General features: G+C 33.1%; 1 pseudogene; it reads left to right on the top strand.

Annotated features, from left to right (window-relative positions):
- Positions 1–4,406: 4,406 nt before the first annotated feature.
- Positions 4,407–7,046, top strand: LOC127839735 (EGF domain-specific O-linked N-acetylglucosamine transferase-like; annotated as a pseudogene).
- The last annotated feature ends 2,202 nt before the right edge of the window (positions 7,047–9,248 follow it).

Raw genomic sequence — 9,248 nt, forward strand, 5'->3', positions numbered from 1 at the left:
TGAACTACCTTCCTCTAAATTCAAAATTAGTCAACACTTTCCGCTCATCGTCGAATCCATTGCGTGTTGTTGTTGTTTTAATTCACTGTGAATCTGCCATGTACGTTCACTTCGATAACAAAAACAGAGAAGTTGTCATTTTTACACCTAACTTGACATTAAACACGGACAAAACATACCATATCGCTAAGCTTAGATAGCTGGCCATTATAAAATATCACTCGCTATGAAAATATCACTACATTTTTCAAATTTCCCGCTTCATGATCATTGGGTTACGTGCCCTTTGTTTACGTCTTTACAACAACAATAACAACGTCTTCGAATAAAAAAAACATTTTAATTAACTGACACATAAAAACAAACACATAATAATAATTGATAGGAATATTTATTATATTTACTATAACATATAAAATAAAGTATATATTTCTTGCTGTTTTTGTTATCGAACTGAAAGTACATGGCAGATTCGCAGTGAATAAAATATAGAATTTCAAACTCCTGTGGTTTTCCAAATAACCAAAACAAAAAGCAAAATTCAGAAACCCGAAATGCTTACTGTATAGCTTTTTACGTTGTTATATTTATTCAACCCAACACAACATTTATATCTTTTCAATCTTAATATTACAAAAATCATGGTTTGAATATTGTAATGAAATGTTTGTTCCCGTTTACCGTTAGTGCTTAAACAGGGTGCAGAATCAACGGGGTATTCAGGGATTTACACGTGAGCTGGACAGAATTTAAACACACCGTTAAGAATTTTATTATAGCAGTATCTTAAGTTTTTGAAATACATTTGCAAAAATCTTTAGTAAATAAAAGTCATTTTTTTTAAGGTATAAGAATATCTCTTTGAATACGTCTGAAATCGGTAACACAATTTCACGGTCCGTGATGCATAACTGTATAATTAATGCAATATACATTTACTTTTGTACCAAGAACACAGGCTTATTAAAAAAAGTAATCCTGATGTAATTCACATTGGCATATGCAGCATAAAAATGTATTATGCACAATTTAAAATTCTTAAGAAAACGTTTTAAAAAAAAATTGAAAAAAAGCACCACTTACCGCTGTGTTTTTGGGGTTTGGGCAAGTTCATGTTTCTTCTCTTTAGCCGTCTCAAATTTGATATTAATGTCAGAACATGAAGCATCTGCGTCGCGTCGCCGATTTGAATGGAAGAATACAACTCCTCTGCCTGATCAAGTAGTATCTGAATCTCGGGATCTTCCGTATATGAGCTGGTTGTGTAGACACATGTAAACACGAAAATGGCCCTGCAAAGCTGTCTGGACAGCTTTCACTGTCACAATGTGTACAATGGCATTTTCCCCATAGACAATCTTGTTTTTGACCGGTTCCTTAAAGAAGTAATCCTTTGGTACAAACAAGTTCATGAGTGTATGTTTACTTGAGAACCCCCAAAAGTCACGTGATCCTGCAGCCTGTAAAAACGAGATGTATATGTTTAATTTATTTATAGCTCACAAAAAGTATTTATTTTGCAAGCGAAGCATTTTTGACATACTCATGTGAACACATCTTCTTTTAACGGGCCTAAAATGTGTTTGTTTTTTTAGCAATTTAACAAAAACTTGCTTACATTTATTCAAACCGATCGTTAGTCGCAACCTGTCCCAACATTACAAGATAATATAAACGTAGATTAAAAGATATTATTTAAGTCGCTTTATTTGGTATCAAACATAAAGTAAAGCTCTTTGGATTTTACTGTTCTAGATTCCATTATCTGAAAAAACACGTTTTTCATAACTACTTTTTAGATGTGTTTGGAAATAAAACACATACATTTTTGTGAAAGGTATGTTATACTATACTTATTTATTATCAAACATATCTCGTTTTTCATTTAGAGTACGTATATCTCTTATATTTGTAGTAATTAAAATACACTATTTAAAATACACTAAGGAATGCAACTCTGTGAGGCATCAACTAAATAAAATTACTACATATCTATCTTTTATTAATATGTTAAAACAAGTAAGACCTATTTAGATTTATAAATGAATGAAATTATTTCATGAGTGCAACATGCTTAAAATAAAGTATGCTTAAACCGTTAGGGTATGTCGTGATTTGCAAAAAGGTCAAGTCAACTTCGTAGTTTGCAAAAATGTCAAAAAAAGTATTTCAATTGTGTTAGACCGTATTCAAACTAATCGCCATAAAAGCTGTGTTAGATATTACAAATGTTTTACCGTATACAGCTTACGTTGTATGTAGCTATGTTAGTTGTACACACCTCTGCTAAACTGCATTTAAGATTCAAGGTGAAACCAATCGTGAAAAAATCAGCATTTGTAAAGCTTAAAGAATGTTCTGGAAAATGAACTCCTCGCTATATATAAGGCACAGTCAGCCAAATAAACAAAACGATAAGTAGACTTTTCAGCTATGCAAGAAGTAAATACAGCTTAATTAAACTATTATTTTATTGATGGTACGTATTTAAATTCTGTACCTTGAAACGAACTCAGTGGTTTTGTTCCAAAGACTTTGTTATGTGTATTGGAACTAATTTCATATATCAAATATAGAATCTAGCTTACAAAACGCAGTGTTACCAAGTTACATCGCAGTAACCATCGTTTATACTAAGAGAAATATATGGCGGTAACATAACCATGTAAATAGCTGCTGTAATCAAGTAACTATATCAACCACTGTTTATACAATTGGCTGCAGACCATTTTAAACCATCAATCATTTTCATGGACAGCTTTAAGGTGGCGATCGCAGTTTTAATAATTGTTGGTTTAAAGTATACAGTTATACAAGAATGGGTAAATAACAAGAATTTCTTTCCTGATTTAATGTGTCGAGTTTGATTTTGTGCTATATTGTCCTGTATTGCATGAACAATTTTCACCTGCCTTTAATATAAGAAAATATCAAGTAAATAATGTATCTCCTTATTGTGTTTTAATATAATTAAATTCAATGTAATGTTTGATACTTAAAATGTAGCTGTGTTCATATTTCTTTAATTTCATTCAGTTAAAACATCCGCCTCAGAAGCACATTCTTTTCTTATACTGAAATCGGCAGAAAAATGTCTAGTGAAATTCTAGCGTTGCCTGCACGCGGACTTTGATTTAAAACCAAGCGCGCGGTTGTTTTACGTCAGAAGTGAACACAATTGCTTGCTCTTGCTAACAAATGTAGGTCATCTGAAACGGATTGTTCTGGTCCACGTGAATTAAACATTCTTAATGTCTGTTTTGTGAAATAATAGTATTTTAATCGTAACTAGCTGTACTAATTAGTCTATTTGAAACAAGTTAACTTATTTGAACCCATGTTACTGTATAATGTATATTCGCTACAGCCGATTACAACCGAGCTGAGTTATTTGGCCTTTCATAAACATATTGCGGCACCTTACCGAATTGCACGACGATGATGTTAATGTTAAAACTATCTAATGCTATGCATGTTTATGCAGGCGGGATGTAGTTTATACTTGGTTTGGTTTTATTTCATCGTTCCTGTAAAAAAGGATCTGTCTGTATATCTGTAGATATATTATCTGTATATAATTTCAATTGTGATGTTATGATCTTATTTTTTTCTAAACACAAACATGTTTAATGAATAAATCTGGGCCAGGTGTGAGGTTTGGGAGGTTTGGAGCAAAATTAAACCGGTTTGATTCTCCTATGTGCTTTTTAATTGACCGTTTCAATGCAATACCCAAGATTTATTTATTTTACGTACTTGTGTGGTAACATGTTTTATCTGCTGTATATTATGTAAATGTGCAATTGAAATGAATAGCTCTTGGATGATTGTGAGGTTTGGAGCTTCATCAAACCGGTTTAACCCACATTGCATTTGCATTGACCATGCCTATGCGTTGAACCTTGTTTTGTTGATGGTGGTGCGTTGTGCACGTCTGTCTTGTCTTGGTTCTGTGCCATAGACAAAGTTCACATTGTATAAAACGGGTTTCACTTCTGCTCGTGCTGCTAAATGTTTACGTTATGCGTATTTGGAAGAGTAATATAAAACAAGCAGGTGCCATATGCGTTACACCACACTTTAAAAAACTACGGTTTAACATTTGTTTCCGACAATGCTTGTTGTTGAATAATTGGTTTATGTTATACCATCCAAATATCGACATTTATTTAATAATGTAATCCATATTGTGACTAAACTACAATACATTTACACGAAGAAATTCTTTGTTAAAATGTAAGTGGATTGATAATATGATATTTAAAGACCATCACGTTTTAAATAATGTTCTGAAAATACTCTAAGCACACATTTTCATACAGATAATGCACATATTCGAAGTTTAAGATAAGAACGGATGTATTTAAAACATGTGTACTACTTTTGCTCAACTATGAATAGATAAGTAATTTAAAAACGAGCATCGTCAAAGATAATTTGAATTGTTAACTTAACTATATAGTGTGCCACTGCTACCATAATTTGTTGACACAATGAAGCTTTATTACAGATTCGTTTGCACATTGTGTGCTATACTGCTAGGTACATCGTTCATAATATGGATATATCACAATAAATTATTGAAGTCAAGAACTGTGGTAACGATACATTTGAACAACTCTTTAAGCGTTGGCAAAGAATTTTCTACAATTCAGATTCAAGAATTTTGCAAAGGAATTTTTTTTGGATTTGAACATAAATTGGCTCTCTTAACAAATGTGTTGTTGCTTCCTCACAGAGGTTATGGTCGCTCTGGTGGAGAAAACATCTCTGATGTGTTAAATCAAAGCGAGCCAGATGAGTATTTTAAGCTTCAAAAGGGATATTTTAAATTGCAGTGCCATACTGGATCAATAAAATATGCATTCAATGAAATAAGTCATTTAAATTATTGGCTGACCGCGGTGGATTTCATAGAATCTTCGTATGGAAATGAAATATATGCCGAACTCTACACTTTTGCTGTTCAAAGTTATGAATGTGCAAACCTGGATCACACTATGACAGACTTTCATAATGTCTTCCTTTTGCTGGAAATGTTTAATATTACATCAGAACATACAAGAATATTGCTTTTGGATGTCACCCTCATGGTGCCTTGGATACAACATGGGGCAAATTATTTAACGGATATATTCGAGAAAGTGATATTAAACAACCTACCATCTTTCATTTTATGATGTGGGCTACAATTGGATACGATAGTCTATTAAATCAACTTAAAGTGGCCCCCGTTCCTTAATTTGAGGAATTCAGAACGTTTTTCCTTCAACAGCATGTAATAGCCATAAACGACAGGATCAATTGTAATAATTTGACCGTTTTATTTCTGTGGCGTCGAGATTATTTGGCACATCCAAGAAATCCTTCTGGAATAGTATCTAGAAAAATAAAGAATGAAAAAGAACTGATTACAGCCGCGAAACAACATTTCAGTAAACACACTTTACTGGATGTTCAAATAGATCTTCTTGATATGAGGGATCAATTGATGATGGTTTCACAAACAGATATTCTGATTGGAATGCATGGCGCAGGTCTGTCCCACACCCTATTTCTACCTGACACGCCGGGCTAATAGAGCTATATCCTATCTACTGGTCTACAGGTAATGTGCATTTCAAATCAATGACTGGATAGCGTAACCTGCACTATCAAAGTTGGCAAAATAGGAACTCACCGAAAGAACTTAAAAATATATATACCGTCAATGACGTGAACAGTGTAATAGCTCTTTTAAATGACATGGTGCACAAAATGTGTTATCAATGCGGGGAATCACGTGGTCAGAATTGACAAAACATGGCAGCCGATGCCTCGATAAGATGGAAAATTTGAGTGTTTAAACAGGTATATCTTCCTTATTACTAACTTGTTTTTTAATCGGATGACGCCTATCATAGGACCAGCCGGACGCGGTTTCATCGAGTATCAACCGTTTCCCTCTGGTTGGTCTGAGTGTGGAGATTACTCATGGAATATTTTGCGATTTCCTGAGCTGTCAATTGCTGTTGTACACGGACTAACAATAATATAACTGTTTGCACACTAATTAGCACTGTTTAAGTACCAGTTGTTCATGCGGACGCATTGAAACTGGCAAACAAATGGATACATTGATTGCTAATGGCGTTATTTTCAAGGTAAAGTTGAGATTCGATTGGTTTTGACGATTGCTGTTGAGCACGCACATGTCTGTTATACACGGACAACTTCTAGAACAGCTGTTGTTGAACAGGCACATGTCAAGGAATACCGTTTTCTCCGCCGAATAAGTCTAAAACAATGTCGCATAGGCATGTTCTGATAAAAGTAGCGATACATATCGTATGCAAACGCACTGAAAATGTTAATTTCTAATACGAAATTGGCAATATGGATCATCAAAATGTTATTTTCAATAGGAATTTTATTGCTAGCCTCTTTCGGTGTAGCTGCCGTTTGTAATGGCTTGCGAGTATTTGAAAACGTTGCTTTTCCTTCAGACAGTTTATTTATATTTGTTTTGGATTGCTGTTTTTTTGCTTGAAGAAATCCCTTGATGATATTGTCATTTAAGTGAATGTTCAATTGTTTTCAGAACAATTTTTCATGCTAAAGGGACAAGTACATATAAACTTTATAAAGACAGGATAACATTTTACCGTATTACTATACAGTTTGTGACCAGAACATAAAGGATGAATATGATTTGAAATTTTGCATGAATTTAAACAACTTGAAAATGTATTTTATTTCCTACAGATTGTGTACTGTGTTTTACGCTTTCAGAGATCAATTCATCAAGTATTTTTGCCAAAAGTATATTTATTTCGAGTGAATATACTTAACACATTTGATGATGTAGATTAGTAGCATTTTTTTCGTCCCAGGTTAGTATTATCAAGAATACTTTTAGTGAAATGAAAGTCTTGCATTGGTCTCTTTTCAGTACTCGTTTTACATGAGCCGGATAGAGGACAGACTGCACATATAACCTCGAAGCGGACATAAAACCTTATTGCTACAGACACCAACTCAGACACATTTCAATTGACAAGGTAACTAGTTTACAACAACAATCATCAATAAGCTTTGATCCTATAACTTCATTACAGTGACAATATAAAGTTTAAGCCAGCGTGAACGCAGGTAACTATTTCTGTAGTACTTTGCTAAAAATGGTATTAAATTATGAATTAGTACTGAAAATAAGCCATACCAGACAAAGAATAACGTTTAATACGTATCAAACATGTTTTGGACACGACATTTATAGTCATAATAGCAAGATGGTTTAATATGGACTTGGAAGCTGCCATCGTTGGGAAAATCAAGAGTGGGGTACAATTATTTAATCTACGAAACAAATGGTTAAAAAGTTATGTTTGAAATTACCGTTGTTAAACAAGTCTGTCATACAGTCTGAAGCCATTATCTGATCGAGCTGTTATTGTGGTATCAATCAGAAAATTGTTTTTGTTTGACTGTTCATTGATATGTCAAGATTTGGCAATATAACACCTAAGCCACCGCCAGAGATGTGAATACATACTGAATAAACAAAATGGGCTCATTCCGTGTGCATATCCAGCCATCTCGCGGGGCAAAAGATCTATTTTGCCAAAGATTTTATTATGTTTAGACTAAACTTCGAATATTGACGATTTTAACAGTGTAAGAATCAGTTTCCAATATTATATCTCTACTGTACAGCATGTATAAAACAAATAAAAACTTCAAAATATCTCTATAATGTATGTTCATCAAAGCTCAGGCAAGATGTGCATCAGCAGATAAAAATACACACCCAAGTTGCAACAGTAACAAGAAAGAGCCTCAGACTAAGTATGTATATATATAAATATGTATATATGTATATAACTAATCGTGGACCTTGTTTCATTTATATAAGCTAAAAATTCAACTTTAAACTATATAATGACAATGTCATATTCTTTAAATTGAACTTATTTGCTAACAATGAAACGGACATACTGAACCAATAGATTCAGATCATTGTTTAACAATAACCATAATAAATTAGCTGATGGCTATCAATAATCAAAATCATTCAGAACAATGCTTATCATTTGTGTAAGTAGTTAATAGAGTAAACCAAGAAAAACTAAAATATTTAAATATTTATACAGGTCACTGAGCGAGATGCAGATGGTGTACTATGCCAAACAGAACAGCTTGGCACAAGCATGAAAAGTTCTATGAAAGAATCACAGTATAGACTGATGTTCTCATTTTTAAAAAATCCAAAAATGAGTGAGAACAAATGAGGTTATTACCTAAACATTGTTTCAAAAATATTATATAGGCATTGAAATAATATATTTTGTTCACTTTTTGCTGTTAAACCCACATAAACAAACAAGGAACCAAACTATCAGTGTATGACTCCGAGATATACAAGCACAAATATAATGAAAACATTTATATTTAATCTGTTGATTTCCTAAGTAAAGTAATTTGCGACAATTGTATCTCTAACTCTTCACCCATCCGATACAGCCTGAAACATATCTCCCTTGGCAACCTCTTCTAAAGGTTCCGGATCCACTGCTGGTTCCCCCACATCAACCGCAGATTATGAAGAACAGCACAGGCAATGATGATGCGGCTGACTTTGCCAGGCTTTATTCTAATCTGTTATAAACAGAAATTGGAGGAATAACATTAAAAAATAATGTTGCATCAAAAGTCATTGTTAAAAATGTTGTCAAATTTGTCCCCAATGCTTGATGCAGAGTAAACAGTAACAACTACTTTTTTTCCCGAGTGTTACAATTTACTAATATCTAATGTATTTCATATGAGCTCTAACGGATACACAAAACATATCTAAAAATGTTTTAACTGTTTTAGCTGGCATTCAGTAATGTATCAGTACTTTACAGTAATACGAGAACGTTGTGTATACTGCTGTTACATTGACTTGTTCAATATGTCAAAATCAGTTACATGTATTCATATTTAGAATATTCAGCATATTTTCCGTCTATTAGTAAGTTGAATTTAAGAACTGAAGTGTGTCTATGGCATGCAAAAATAATGTTAAGTTATTTATAACTTTTTTTCCAACTCTTAGACTTGATATGCCTAGAAATATATGACGATGTCAATTCGATTAACAATCTTTGTTGATTAAATACCTTTTACTTTATAATCTTAAATAAATGGTATCATTTATAATATAAACAATGTCCTTACATACCTCACCATGAAGGACATGAAAGGTTCGCTTCCAAACCCCGAAG

Source organism: Dreissena polymorpha, chromosome 7 (assembly GCF_020536995.1).
Source record: "Dreissena polymorpha isolate Duluth1 chromosome 7, UMN_Dpol_1.0, whole genome shotgun sequence".
Classification (NCBI taxonomy): Eukaryota; Metazoa; Mollusca; class Bivalvia; order Myida; family Dreissenidae; genus Dreissena; species Dreissena polymorpha.